Below are 15,597 nucleotides of genomic sequence, written 5' to 3'. Positions count from 1 at the left end.
CTTCTAAAAAGATGCTTATTTCAGAAGAAGTATAGCTACATGGATCTACCTATATGGAGCAGCAGACAGCTTTGTTTAAATTTAAACTTCACCTTGCTTTAGTGCAACTACTCCCTTCACCAGTAGCTTTACAGCAAGCAATAAAATTTTATTTTCTTTTAGCACTCTGGAGATTCACTCATTTCCACAGGCCTTGCAACAACTTTTAGAGAAAATTTTCAAATGTGTTGTCTATTATCCTGGTATCTGGCATCCTTTCCTAAAGCAGAAGTCAGAAAAACAGCATGGAAGACTGTTTATTTTAATTTTAACTTTTAAGAAAATACACTAAGATCCTTTCATTACAAATGATGTTCAACGCTTAAAAGGCGACCCTCCAACAGATACTTAGGAAAAAAAATCCAACATATTCTAAGAGCAACAGTATAATCCAAGCAATCACACTTCAACAGCAAGCCAGAGGTGTTTACAGCAGCAAAGAACAGCCTGGCTTTGACTGTGCTTCCCTACACACCTGAGACACTCAACTGCTCCAGCATAATGTTCATCCTCACTACAAGATAGACATCACAATTTTTGTAGCATAGTGAATCTCTGAAATGAATAGCGAATAATTCACTGAGGGCTGAATTTATTAGCTATACAAAATTCTCAGGGTCAAAGGCCAGTGAAATTAGATGAAAACCATTAAGCCAGCAGACTTCAGATTCTTTTGATCAAGAACACAGCCATATGCCTGTGTCCTTTATCCAACCACAGTTCCAATTATATTTACAGGAACTCAAGTTTTTAATCTGATTTAGTGGCTAATTTCTTAATATTCACTACCACTAAATTAGTAACCATAGACCCCATTGTGCTGTTATACTGCAGGTTTGCACACATGCATGTGGATGCATGGATATAAAAGCCAAATATTTTGATTAAAAGAATGCTTCCTGAGGGCAGATTACAATCTCTTGTTGTTCAAATAGTAAAAATATTAATGGGAAGGCTTTCCAAGCAGTTCAGAAAGTAGCTATGGTCAGAAGCATAGCTGCAGCTGCACAAAATGGGTGCTTCCCACCTCACTGATCTGACCTGTGCATTTATTTTCTCCATCATTATCCATACCTGTACTGCAAAAAGGAATATGACTCACATCTGTCTTGGTTTGTGCTGAATTAACAGGTGCAAAAGTTAAGTTCATATTTAATTGTAATTTAATAAGAATCTTTCCTGTCTTCACACCCACCCACCCACCTTAAAGGACCCAGAATAATCTAGGATTGGCCTTAAAAGCTCAGGAGCTTTCTTACTCCCACTGCAGCCTTATGGTAGACAAGCCATAATGCTGTCTGCCAAGGACTCAAACAGGCTCTGCAACAGCAGACAGAAAGGATGGAGAGGGAAGAAGTAAAAAGAAAAGGAATGAGAAAGCCCAGTGACCATTCTGAAGTAGCAGCCAGTTTGTAAGTCCCATGACTTGTAGGATAATCCAAGGAGCCACTTCAGCTTCTCCCCAGAGGATGCAAAGGTTGTCTGCAAACCTGTTATTACAGTCCTGCCCTGCCACCAGCTAGTGATCCTGCATCCAGCTGGGCAACATGTTATATGAAAATGAGCATTGTTAAAGCTGTGGAGGACTGAGGAATACTTACCTAATGAATGTGCCATTGTGTTCTGCTCCTCCACTCTTCCGTCAGTTAGAACTGATACAACGGCCCAGACATTCAGCCTTAGTTCCCATATGCCTGGCAGACTAAACTCATGGGACTTAGTGTGGGGGAACCCCCCAGAATTATACATCACACAGATTTAAATTACTAAACTGAAACACTGGAGATCACAAATTCCCTCTTTCAGGTCTATCTTGCAAAAAAGACAGGACCTAAATAAATTCAACAATACCTTCCCCTCCTCTTTTGGGGCCTGCTAATGCTTTCCCCTTCCACTTGTTTTATTTCTCTTTTCTCCTCTTTCACTCAGCTTTATTCTACCATCATCAAAAGCTTCAAGGAGCCTGAATGTTTTTTCTGCAATTTCTTTGCAATGCCAATTTCTGCCTTTCACTGCCAGTCTTGGTATCCTCTCCCCCCTCCACTAGCCTTTCCAAAACTATAATCCATTCTTTTAAGAGCTGCATTTTCTGTTGATAGTGCCAGAGGCCAGGAAGGCTCCTGGCAGTACAGTTCCAGCAAAGAGTCTGAAACTGAACAATCTCTAGGGACAAGGAAGTCCAAGACATGGTTTTTAAAATAAGAATAATAATAAGAAGAAAAATATGCCTCTGGCACTGGCAGCTTTTAAATCTAAACACATAAAATTTCCCTTCCAAAGGGGCAGGTAACGAACAATGCTTTTCACCAGCAATGAATACCTGCTCCTCCTACCTACATAAAATGCTCTGCAGAATAGAAGTAAAACACATTTCACTGGGGATTCATATACCCACAGATGTTAATAACATTCTGGTATTTGTAGTCCATTTCTGCAGAAGCAAATGGCGACACTAAATGCTACAAATTTCTGCTTCCTAATACCAGCCTTGCTCTTCTAACAATTGTGCAAAGCAAGCCATTCACAACTGCAGAATGACACTATTTTCTGTCAGAAATACTTTAAAATACCACAGAAGGACACATTATTATATGCCAATGTCTCAGCAATCCCATCTTTTTGTCTGCAAGGGTAACAACAGGGAAACTGTTACTCCTCAGACAAAGTTGCTCTACTAACACAAAATGACAGAAGCTCCTTCTCTTCCTAAATACTTACTCTGCTTTAGCGGCATACCAGTGGGAAAGAAGCAGATAACTTCTTCCCTTGAGGTATCCAGATTGTTCTGCAAATAGCAAAAGCCTTTGCACATGTATCACACATTTATCACGTGTATCACACTCAGCTTTCACTGATTTCCCAAGTTCCTCAATGGGACCAGAAGTAGCTAAAGACCAGTTTTAGACCTTAGAAAGGAAAAAGTAACTCTGCATATTTTAAGTCTGCATCAATTTCTTACACAATTCAAGGAAGATGCCTTCCTTTCTTTGACCTCATTTTTTTCATTCAAGACTTTAACCACTGAATTGTGACTACATGGACTAATCGTCTGCACAAAGATGTTACACACTGCTCACAACTGAGAAGCAATGCTTACAGCACTGTGTAACCGAGATAATTCTCCTTCTTCTACTTCTAAAGGCCAACCACTAAAGGTTTAGCACCACTGTATTGAGTTACTTTATTTTAGCAAGAGAAACTGAGTTACACCAGCTATTCAGAATTATTTGGTTAACATTTTTAGTGGAAGTATTAGGACAAGTTATTACTATCTTTAGTTGTACAAGACCAAGATAACCGTTGCACAGCTTTCTCTATTAAGATAACAAAAAGCTACAGATTAAGTTTTTCTTTTGAAATAAACAAAACAAACAAACCCCAATACAAAAACATATATAAAAAACCCAAACATTCAGAGTTTTTTTCTATTTCAAGTGTAGATATTCCAACATGAAATCAGTATGAATACAAAACAAAAAATTATGGAGAATGTCAAGGGTTAGCATTTTTCATGAAATCATATTGCTACTTAATGGTCTTTTATCTATGGACAACCTTTATTAGAGAACGATCAGCTCTAATTCAGAGAGGAAAGAGAGATGGTCCTTCACTCAGGAAATCTAGATATTTCCAGAGAGCCTTTATGTACACTCCTTTAAGAGTTCATGCCAGTTGTCCAGTAGTATTTTAAAACCACCTATGTTCATTTGCATTGACAAAGTGCCTTCTAAACCACTCCTTTTTCTTTGACTTTATCTTCACCAGGCTTTGCGCCACCATCAGAGCAAACAATGAAAACAAAAGCACATTTCTCAAACTGAATTTAACACTTTTTAAACACTTTTTTTTCGCCTTTAGCATATACTAAAAGTTTGAAAATTTCTTCGAACAGTTGATATGTAGGTTTGTTCACTAAAAATACCAGTCAAACCTAAATGGAGCTGCCCTGAGCTTTTCCCAGTGTCTGGTGGGAATTCTGCTATATAATTCAATAGATAGAGCAACTCAGTACTGCCTGTATCTGAAAAAAATTGATTGCAGATCTTTTCTGCCCTGTTTGGCTAAATCATCTCACCAAAGCACTGCAATTACAGCAGGAACTTCATATTACAATCTGGTGCATATTGTCCATGATGTCCCTAGGGAAGGCAATTCCCAGCTTTTATTCAGAAAATAGCTTGTAAATGTAACTCTTTATGTCTTCATTCGGCCTACTGTCTACCCATGTACTTTTAAGTTAAGAAGATGCTCAAAACAACCTCCAAGTTTCCTAACCACTTAAGGTTATCTTTGTCAATACAGAACACAACCTTGCCTTGCTCCCCTTTGTAACTTCGCCCATAGAACAAGATCAAATGACCACAATGACCAGATTCACCTTTCTCCTTTGGTAAATACAGTAAATTAAGAGTGCTTGCTGCAGCTCTCACAAGCTACCATTTGACTGATTAATTCTTTCTTCTAGTGGTACTACTTTTGAAAAAAAATAAAAAAAATAGGTTCTGGAGTTCAGACTAGATGATCTTTAAAGGTCCCTTTCAACCTAAACTCTTCTGTGACCCACATTAATTTTTAACAAAGATACAAAGACATTTTTCTCCCAAGGCTTCTCTAAGTCATTCTCTTGTCCTATGTAGTGTGTATATGACATGACAATACACATGGACCACTATACTGAAAACCCCCAACTCTCTTTCTCCTTTGCTACTACTGGTAACACAGTTGATTACGTGTGCAGCTGTAATTATACATCCATAACTAACACTTGTCTGTCTTGACACAGAGGAGGCTGCTGGAAACAGACGGGTATGAAGATGCTAGAAGATGTAGAATTTTATGAGCCCTGTCAACTGGTGTTATGCACTTCTTACCTGAATCTGCACTGTGTGGCACACCTGAGTTCCCCTCTCTGTCTCTCCTGTTGGAACACTGCTCACATTGAAACACTGGAGTGCAGCCATCCTGAGGATGCACTCATCCAGGGCACCAGGCTTTACCTGACACAAAGACCAAAACTACATTCTTCCAAAATCAAACCAGTGATTCACAATGTCTCTTCCATCAAGTTAAAACTCCATAGTTGCACAATGCCATTCCACTACAGTTACTTATCTCGTAGATAACCTGTAGCAGAAAACATTGGACCTGTCCAGGTACTGTCTAAATTCAAAAGCAAGACATCAGCACTATGAAAACTGTGCTGATTCAGGCTTACCACTTCCAATTAAATTACAACTACTGGTTCTCCTAAAAGACTCCAAACTGCAAGCCTGAGAGGCTACCTCTCTGTTCAATCCACATCCACAGCTGGGGCTTCTTTGTTACAGAGGAGACAGCTACCCACAGGACATTCTCTAAAGGGGGCCCTCAACTCTGAATTTCAATAGATCAAGAGAAAAAAGCCTCAAGACAGGAAAGCAAGGCTTATCCCCTTAACCAAGCTTATGATGACCAATGAACACAGCAAGAACAATTAGTTGGAAACAAAGGACCTATGGATTGAGTTAAGTTTGATTTTCTAGTCTAGTTGGTGGACTATGTACTGATTTAGGGGTGGGAAGTCCAACTGCTATTTCCTTTATGCCATCATTCCTTTAATTAGAAAATGTAGCCTATAGGCCAGTACAGTTACTTTTTCAATTTTCATATATTAATTATACAGAATTAATTCAAAGCTAAAAGCCTCTCCATCTCTAGAGTGAAATTAATTTTAAAAAATTGAAACAATTTGGAGCATATAGAATAAACAAAATCTTAAAACCTGGTTTAATTTCAATCCACACATCACTAAATTGTGGATGTTTTGATCACTCTGGCCTATGAGCCAGAAGACCAATGTAAAATCCCACTGTAAACAGTCCAAGACCATTTTATTTATGCATTTGTAACAAAATAGAACTCAAATTCCAACTTGGATTTAAAATTATGCAGATTATTTTTCCTCCTCTCTCTCAGCAGACATTTCTCCTTTATCATAATGGGTCTTCTGAGTAATTTACAGCTGCAGGGGATGAAGTCTTTGCAACCTCTACCTTCCAGAAAATCATCCCAAAACAGCATGACACAACTAACTCTTGTTACCCCAACACACACACAGACACTCTTCCAACAAGCTAAATTCCTAAGGTAGCTGAAGGAAAAAATGGGCTATTTTTAGCAGGTCAAGACATAAAAGCCCAGACTATTGGATATTAAGAAAGTTTATGAAAGATGCTGAACATGGTTACATCTTAAATACAGACTGAAAACACCATTTCATAAAGAGAGAAGAAGAGAAGCCCAAGTTTCCACAGTTTGTCCAAATATGCCAGAGAAAAACACCAGGACAGAAAAGGCTCAGAGCATCATAGGGCAGTGAGATTATTCTCCTCTTTAAAAACTTCTTTCCACATTTGCACTTTTACGAAAGTTTCAATTTTAGCTGCAAAAGATGAAAATCAGTCCTTTCAAAAAAGACCACATAAACTGACCTTCTAACATTAGTTACAATTTCAAAAAAAGAAAGCAACAAATAAACAAACAACACAGTATTTTTTTTTCAAGGTCTGAATTATTTTTTTAATGCTCTTTCCTCATTTTTCTGGAACTTGTACTAGCTATCAAATCTTTATTTGCCACAAATATGGTTAAAATTGTATTAAGTGGTCCAAAATAAAAAAGGCCTTATCTTTTTTTTTTTTTGGTAGACTTTTTGGTTGACTGGCTCCTTTTTCTCCCCCTTTCTACCTTTTCCTGAGTAGTTACAACCACCACACTAAATGTGTTTTTTGGTGTCCAGTGGAACTTCTAACTTGTTAAGATTTTCTGCCCCCCCCTCTTTTTTTTTTTTTTTTTAGAAAAAGAAGATTAAGCACAACAAGAGAAGTAATGCATATCTATAGAAGAGATTTGGGACCTACATAATGTAGAGCTCAGAATCAGACCCCACATCTAGGCCTGAATTTTGTGAGTTTGATGAGCAGAAGAGATTTCAGCACATGTGTGAAGAGGGACAGTGGGAGGTGGGGTGAAAAGGTTGATAGGAGGAATGTACTTGAACCACAGGGGGTAGAACCTCAACACATGAGTCCTCTGGTGCTTGAAGGGAAGAGAAAAAAAAGAAAACTTGGGAGGAGGGGAAAAAAAATGCAAACACCAACACTCCAACATTTTAACAGCCTAGCGACCAAAGGGGTATACCAGATATCTTTTCCAGAATCCAAGGACAAGTACGCACATTTTTCTTTTTTTTCCACTTGATTTGGCTCAGTGCTACTGAGAAAGTTTGTGCAAAAGTCCATGTGCTGAGCCAACATCTATTAGGTTTCGATTTCCAGCTGAAGCCACAACTGCTGATATGAAAATTAATATGGCAATTGTACCAGAAAGCAAAGTAATGGAAACAACTGCACTGCTATGTAACAAGTACATTCACTGGCACCAGGAGAAAAAATTGTATTATATCAAACTGTGTCATAGACATTTGTCTCTTCTCATTATTAGAGAAAAAAATGTGCAAATCAAATTTATTGTTTGGTCAGGAGGGTATTATATGAATAGTTATAAATTCCTCATCACCCAACCTCAGAAGATTACTGCCCGTCTTCAAACAAGAAGCAGCAATTTAAAGAGTAACCCCTGCTATGTTCACATCAACAAAATTCAATGAAGAACAATGCAAATTGCCAGTCTAGCCAGACAGAAAGCCTGAACTGCTCACATGAGGTATCTTTGCCAAAACCCACATATACCTCAAACTTCTGCTGGACTGTATGATAAATGTATGTTGGCTGAAGAGAATGAAAAATGGGCAAGCAATGGTTTTACTTCAGCTAAAAATTCAAGCAGCACAACACATGCATGTACTGAGAGTATATGAATAATTCGTTAAAAAAAATCTGTATCTATGGAAGAAAGTGTTAAAACAACTGCATTTTGTAGGTGTTTATTGAAACACTGCTTTGCTAAACTCTTTCCATCACTCCAAAACATAGGAAAAATTGTTTTAACTACATTTAAAAAATAAAAATCACTCTTCTATTTCCCCAACAGTTATGCATCTCCTATTACTCGGTAAAAGATCAAGTCACCACCAGAAGGAATACAGATGGGTTTCAAGTCAGCAAACAAATGCATGAAGTAGTTACAGCATGTGCATGGTCACAGGAAAGGACAACTACACACTGAATTTTATGGAAGTTTCCAACAGACTACATCAGGAGACCAGACTCTTCCCATTTTTATTATGAGGCTGACAATAAGCTAGAAGTAAACCACCTCGAATAGCACCAGTCATCTAATCTCAGACAGCACACAAAAATCTCAGCTGAAGGAGGTAGGCTGAAGTGCTGACAACATTATTTGAGCCTGTTGTCAACCCTGCATATCCCTCCTCTTGTATAACTTCAAAATGTTTGATGTATTTGATATGGGTTGTCAACTTCATACATTTTCATTAAGGAAAATAAGGTTCACACAGAGCATTTTGTCCAGGTTTGTGCACACTCTCCGATTTCCAAAAAAGCTCTGGGAAATTAAATAATCTTCAGGCAAGCTTCCACTGCTGTATTAAAGAATAGGAGTTTAATGCCATCACATCTCCAGAATCTGAAGTTCTAGAAGCAGTGACCCATCATCCCTTTCAGCTGAAGCAAGCTCAACAAGAAGAAGAGCCAGGTTTATGATGTGTACATCCATGCAACTGATAAAGAAATTACACTGTCCCTGATGACACAGTACTTTAGAGACAGATTTACACTTCATATGCCAGCCATAAATTAGGAATGTACAATAAACCCTTTGAGCTAGAGATTTTAAGAACATAGGAGACAACACACACTTCAGGCCACAGCTTTTCTTGGAAATCTTAAATAGAATTATTTATGTGAATAATAGCCTAAATGTTCCCAGGATAAAGAATTTAAGGACTGGGCAAAGATGTTGAAATCATGAGAGCTGGGATAGATAAATACCAAAGAATAAGATACCAAAGTATCAGTGGCAGACGTGGAGGAAGAAGTTACAAGGAGAGTTTAACTCATAGAAATAAAAATCAGAAGGAAAGCAGAAACAAAAGAGAAAACACATACAGCCAAGACACAGATATAGTTTTGTAATAAACATATTTGGGAATAATCTGTTTTCTTATTTTCCACCCTCTCATATCTTCCCCCACCACCCCCAGCCTCTTTACTGAAGATGATGCTTCACAAATATTTTAAATCAACTTAATTCCATCTGAAAGGGGAAGTGTTTCCCCTAAGCATTGACTTGTAGTTCCTGCTCCCTCCCTTCTGCTAATGGAGTTTTGCAGCATTATTTGACTGTAAATGGAACACAGCAGAAACAGTAGTAAGAAGGCTTACGTCCCGAAAGGTGTTAAGAACAGGTCCTTTATCATATTTACATAACATCTCCAGGTAGTATACTCAGCTTTTTAAAGAACTCCATAGCCTACTCCCTAGAAATACAACAAAGTGAGTTAATTTATACATAAACTAGAACACTTTTCTATAGGGGATCCCTACCAGCAGTACCTGCAAGTCTTCATTGCAGTGTAATTTATTGCAGAACAAAAAATGCCTTGTCCCCTAACTTCTTGCAATTAACTTTCCTCTCCTAGCAGCCATTGACAACAAGCCTGCTGCAGACAAATCAGATACTCACACTGGAAACTTGCCATTAGGAAAAATAAATCAATGCACTCTTAAGGGTTTGCAAACAAGCACCACATGAATCCCTGTTCACCTTGCTCTTGAGTGCAGGCATGTGCTTTACAAAGCCATCTGCCCAGCAGACTGAGAAATCAGTACCTTACTTACTGATGAGCACCACACATGTGGCACTGGCCACCAAGTGCCTGTCCAGAACACAGGAGTTTTCCTCTGTCAGATTTGAAATGGAGAGAAGAAGAAGCATGCTGACTATCCCCTGGAGCATAGACTCCTCATTAATACTCCTCTTCAATGTTAACAGTGATCAGAAAACAGAGAAAGCTAGCAGGAAGGTTAATGACATTATCTTCAATCTCTCTTTTGCGTCTCACACTTGCAATAATGAAAAATCACACAAGTTCTTGCAAACAGCTTGATGCAAAAATGCTGAGCAAAAGAGAGCTCTGCAAGTTTGTGACTCTTCTTCCATTAATCTCTCTAAAACCATATTCATGAAGTTTATTTAAGTGTCACATATATATTATCACCTCTTAGATCAGTACTACCAAATCCTTGCCAAGATTCTGGCTTCTGCCAATTGCTTTTAGTTTCTCTTTTCTTTTCCAGTGCTATATTTGAAGAGAGAGGAGAAAAAATAAAAAAAAAGGTGACTGACTTGAGCAGAAGAAAAATTATTCTAAATCCTTTAAATAGTTGCTCTGTTAAATTGACACTAGTTTAACAACGTGTACTTGGCACATTCCTCTTGCCACGAATACAAGAAACTATAAAAAAAAAAGCCTCACTCAAACCAGGGAAATCTTTTAAAGATACAGCACATACCTGGCTAACCTGTGGTTTTATAGCTGTTACAAAGCAATTTGTAAATTCAAGTTTTCAAACAAAGACAACATAGACAACATGACTGTAAAGGCTTTTTCTTTTTTTGAAATCTTCTTTTTAATACAATGATGACTGAATGGGGAGTAAAATCCTACTAGCCCATTCTCACTCAAATTGTACATTCCAGACAGTGCAGAGACAGAGAAAGTCTACTAGACCCAGGTAAACTGTGCAGAAAAATAGACCAGAAGAGACAACAATACTTTTGTTTGATTCAAGGGTACATGATGTTTTCTAGCTCCCAGGGTTCCCAAAATCCCATCACCTTCTACAAATGTGGAGAGTTCTTTTAATATAAGGACATCCTGCACATTCACAGCACAGCATGACAAAGACAGCTCATAAATTTTAAAGAGATTGTTTATTTCAAGGAAACTGACTATCAAATGACAGCAAAATTTCAGCTCAAGAGGAAAAACTGTACTTGATGGCCTCATCTAAGTCCCAAGCAAATCCTTATTTGAGAATCACAGAATTATAAACACTGTGGCTGGCAATATACCAAAATAAAGCAAAACAACAACAAAAGCTTGTTATTGGAACAGGAGAACTCTGCATGCTAGTGTGCAGGTGCACTGGCAGAGATCTGGGGAAACCTCTTCCTAGTACCACTTAAATCTATAGGCATTAGCCACTCACTCCATCACATACTGAAGCCATCTAGATAGAGTATCCAAGAAGAAAGCAACAAGTCTTACGTGTGAACAGGGGAGCTCTGCTCCCTGTGTATCAACATGGAAAACATGAGATCATATTCCAACACCACTTTGTAGGCTGGACATTGTAAGAACGAATGTCTGTGAGCCCAAACCTTAAAATCAAAGAGACTTCTACTAGGTAGACAAAAACAAAGAGCGGAAGGAAGGGTGGAGCACCACGTTACTCTTGAGCTGTAATTCGCTACCTCGCAGCATTGCTGTCAGGAAGTTCAATGCACACAGCAGTCTCAGCAACAGTTATGTTTTCACATATCATAGTAAGCTTTGTTTGATGAGAACCAGGGTTAAAGGGCATTAAAAAATAACTTTGTAGGACAACACAGTATGCTGCACCCAAACAACAAGAATACAGAAGTACTTGCTTTTGAGAGCACCAACGGTTGGGTTATATAATAACAACTGCAGAACTGCAGATTCTTTGGTTACCAAGACTGCTAGAATGTAAGCAGGTAAGAGCTTTTCCTCTCCCCTCAGCAAAATCTGAACTCTTCACCTAGTAATTTTTTCCTGGCATATGGAGAATGTAAGGAAAAACATCAAAATGGTTAAGTATAGAAACCAGTGTTCTTTCCCCTACCCCCTCCCCGCCCATCAGCCAATCATTCATTAGAATAAATCCTCAGACAATGATACTCAAAGCAAAGTTGCAAACTACAGACAAGGCAGGTGTATTGTAGTGCACAGTGAGTTTCAAAGAGATTACAAAGAGAGAGAAAAGAAAGTCAACTACTCCTGTGAAACCTTTCCAGTATGAATAAATTGTGATTCAAGTTTGCCTTAACACGAGTCAATTCACGCACTCAGATCCACAGACTGCCCTGACAGTTTCTTTTACTAATACCCATTTCACATCATGTTCCTGTTTTAACCGTACTAATCTTTCTTTTCTCTGACTAGTGATTTTTAAAAGCTGCTGCAGTACTTTTAACAGCTTTATGATGTGTGTTAATGGATCTTTTGCTAACAGTACACAAGAGGGACTTTTACCAGCAAGCTGTCACCACTGCTGTTCTTCTCCCTATCTAGTTACCGGTCATCAGATTAGATCCTTACCACCTACTTATACAGCTAAAAAAAGGAATAAAAAAAAAAAAAAAAAAAAAAAGTGGGAAGCCGGGAAAGAAAACCTTCAAAGAAAGCAAACTTGCAGTTCAAACTGGAAGAACTTTATGTAAATTTCAATGTATTTTATTTCCTCAGTAATATTCTGCCTAAGCCACTCAATCAAGCAGGAATGACATGGAAAGAATGGGACTAATGCGAACAATGAATGATCCATAAATGTCTACAAGATTATATAACTGAAGATGAGATGGCATGCATGTGTGCGTGCATTTGGGGGAAAGGAGGAGAAACAGACAAGGAGAAAGAGGAAAGAACATCCCCAGTCACAAATACAGAACTCAGCACAGATCTTACTCAGTTTCACTCTCTTCCCAAAAGACACAGAGTAATCAAGCAGCTGAGGAATAAAAGCAAAAGAAAACCTATTTGCTAACGAATACAATTCAAAACATCCTTGGCTGAAATTGCACCATAACTGCAGTATCATGAAACACAGCTCATAGAAAACCATGTTTATACTAAAGCAATTAACACACGGTACATTTCCTGCACTGTTATTATCATTGGCATTCTCTCTGTGTTTGTTACACATTTTGAGCCTTGGCAGGTTAAGAGATATTCTTATAAAGTTAATAACAAAACGTTGCTGATTTGAAATGTACTCACTGTTATTTTTCAGGAACTCCTATATTTACTTTACACCATTCTCAGGGGAGAGCTGAACAGTTGTATTAGTTCTGCAAGGAAAAGATATTCAAAATAAACTTTGCAAAGGCTTTGAGCCAAAAAACTTAACAAATGTAACTTTTCAGACCCAGTACCCGCTTGCTTGACAAGGCTCCGCGCTGTGGCTTTGCATAATCACCACCCACATTTTAGAACAATCATTTCATCTGAAATTAATCAGCGGTTTGATCACTTGTATGAGCATAAACTTCAGAAAAGGAGCACACGCACCCCCTCCCACCTCCTAAGAAGCTCCCGGCTGCCGGGCATGCCCTCGGAGGCGGCGGCTGGGTACCAACGCCGAGCTCGGGGCTGCCTGCCTGCGGGGATGCACTTGCTTCAAAGTTGAGGCTTCTCCTCCGGAGCGGCGCCCGCGGCGGCGCGGACACTCGCTGCGGCCGCGCTCTCCGCCCGGGCCCGACCCCCGCACTGCCCCCCGCGGCTCCGGCCGCTGCCCCGCACGCCGCCCCCGCGCCGCGCCGTCCCGCCGGTCCGGCAGGCCCGTCACCACTCACCCGCGCCCGGACTGCGCGGCTCCCGGCCGCTCCCCTCGCTCCGGCCACCAGGAGCGGCCGCTGGCGGGCAGCGCTCCCCGGGGCACGGGATGGGGCTGAGCGGGAGGAGGCGGCGGCGGAGGAGGAGGAGGCGCCGGCCAAGTCGCGGCGGGGAGAACCGGGAGGCTGTGTCGGCAGCGGCCGGGGGCTGGCGGAGAGGGCAGGGCGGCGGGAGGAGCCGCCGTGCGAGGCGGGTCGGGTCGGGTCGGGCCGGGCCGCCCCCCCGCCGGCAGCCGCCGTCCGAGGCCCCGCCGCAGTGACAAGCACAGCGCTGCGCTTCCTCTTTCTGGCAGCGACGGCGGCCGCCCCCCGCCCCGCACCTCCCGCCGCGGGAGCGGCTGCGGCCCTCGCCCGGGCAGGTGCGGGGCTTGCCAGCCGCCTGCCCCGTCCCGTTCTTCCTCCCCGGCTGCCCTCCGTGCCTCTCCGCGCTCCCCCCGGCCAGCGCGGCTGCCGCGTCCCCGCGCCGGACCGAAGCTCTCCTACCTCCGGCGTGGGCAGCGTCCCCCGCCCCGCCGCACAGCGGGGCCGCCCCCGCCGCGGAGCCGCGCTCCGCTCCGCGCCGCCGCCTCCGTGCGGTGCGCTGGGCTGCCCCCGGCGCTATCCCATCCCGGGGCTCGCACAGGCACCCGCCGCTCTCACTTCCTCTTCCTTCCTCCTGCTGGCCGGGCCGCGATGTGCAGCCCCGGGCCGGCCGCCGCCGAGGGGTCCCGCGGATCGGCAGCACCTGCGTGCGGGGGGGCGACACCCGCTCCCGCCTCCGCCCGCTGCCGCTCCGCTTCTCCCGCGCGGGGGTGCGGCTGGCGTCCGTCCTCCCGCAGCTCCTAAACGAGGGATTTGAGGCAACCGCCTTGCCTTTGGAATAAGCTATTTGTATTTTGATGCCGCTTCTCTTGCCAGAGAGCCGCCGCCGCTGAGCAGCCGTGCAGCGGGCACGCTGCGGCGCACGTCTGTTCGCCCCCGAAGCGAGCGCGCCCCCGGGGGAGCCCAGCCCAGCCCGGCCCGGCCGGGGCGCTCCGGGCCGGGGCCCCGCCGGGAGGGGGCGGCCGCAGCCCCGCTCCGCGCCCGTGCCCGGCTCCGCCGCGGGTACCGGCTGCTGCCCAGGCCCTGGCGCTTCAGCATCCCCGCGGCCCGCTAGCGCCGGGGGGAGACGAGTGCCCAACTCGTGGCTTTTGCTCGCTGGAAAAGTCAAATATCAGAGCTCTGATTTTGTTCTCCGTCTCCCCGAAAGAAAAGTGATCGATAAGCTTTGTTTTATTTTTCTTAAATGCCTTAACCCACAGTTACTGTTTGAACTACACAGGGTATGTGACCCTCCAAACTATCGAATTATATCTTCTAATACCAGATAGTAAGGGTAGTGTTTGTTTTCTTTATTTTTTTTTTTCTGAAATCTTGCACATTTCACTTTGATAAGAACTGATAGCCACGAAGCCTGGCTGTGGTACAGCAACTTTTATTGTGTGGTATAACAAAATTTACTTATTGTGAATTATCCCATCATACATGAAGACCAAAACCTGCGAAATTACTGATTCTAATCTTGCATATAATTATGTACAAGAGGATCTTTATACAGGGTAATAATTCCCAGTGATTTCCCATAAAACCACTCTTCTGCAACACCCAATTCCTCAAACCACAATAACACTGTTATGCATCAGCTGATATTTAAGAGGCTCATTGCTCTGAAAGTCCCACAGCTGCTTACTAGCATTTTATACCCAGCAGAATTGCTGTGGGCTTTCCAGAAGAGCAAGGAGTCTTCGTTCCCTCCTTAGACTGTAATGCACCATGAAAGCAATACACCAGATCTAAGCAAACACTGTGTTAGATCTGAGCAAATACGCCAGTGTGAGGCAATAAATGGCATGACTCACCTGAATCACAGATGACTGTTTTTATAGGACTAAAGCAGACATTCCACTTAGTGGCAGGGGCTAAGAGTAGACCCCAAAACCA

At 42.1% G+C, this 15,597-nt stretch overlaps 1 protein-coding gene across 2 annotated transcripts in view; it reads right to left on the bottom strand.

Moving 5' to 3' along the window:
* The window catches only part of ELMO1 (engulfment and cell motility 1), a 299,246-nt gene extending 285,083 nt beyond the window's left edge, over positions 1-14,163 (bottom strand). The window contains exons 1-2 of one of the 2 annotated variants that reach the window (XM_021553298.3): positions 14,122-14,163; positions 13,025-13,095 (exon numbers count right to left, since the gene is read on the bottom strand). The gene's annotated coding sequence lies outside the window, so the exon portion shown is untranslated. Of the gene's footprint in view, positions 1-13,024; positions 13,096-13,599; positions 13,736-14,121 lie in introns of those variants that run through there. The other variant, XM_021553297.3, reaches the window with a different exon arrangement.
* Positions 14,164-15,597: the final 1,434 nt, after the last annotated feature.

Source organism: Lonchura striata, chromosome 1, assembly GCF_046129695.1.
Source record: "Lonchura striata isolate bLonStr1 chromosome 1, bLonStr1.mat, whole genome shotgun sequence".
Lineage (NCBI taxonomy): Eukaryota > Metazoa > Chordata > Aves > Passeriformes > Estrildidae > Lonchura > Lonchura striata.
The sequence above is the reverse complement of the archived record's forward strand: the minus strand, read 5'-3'. Positions and strand labels throughout refer to the sequence as shown.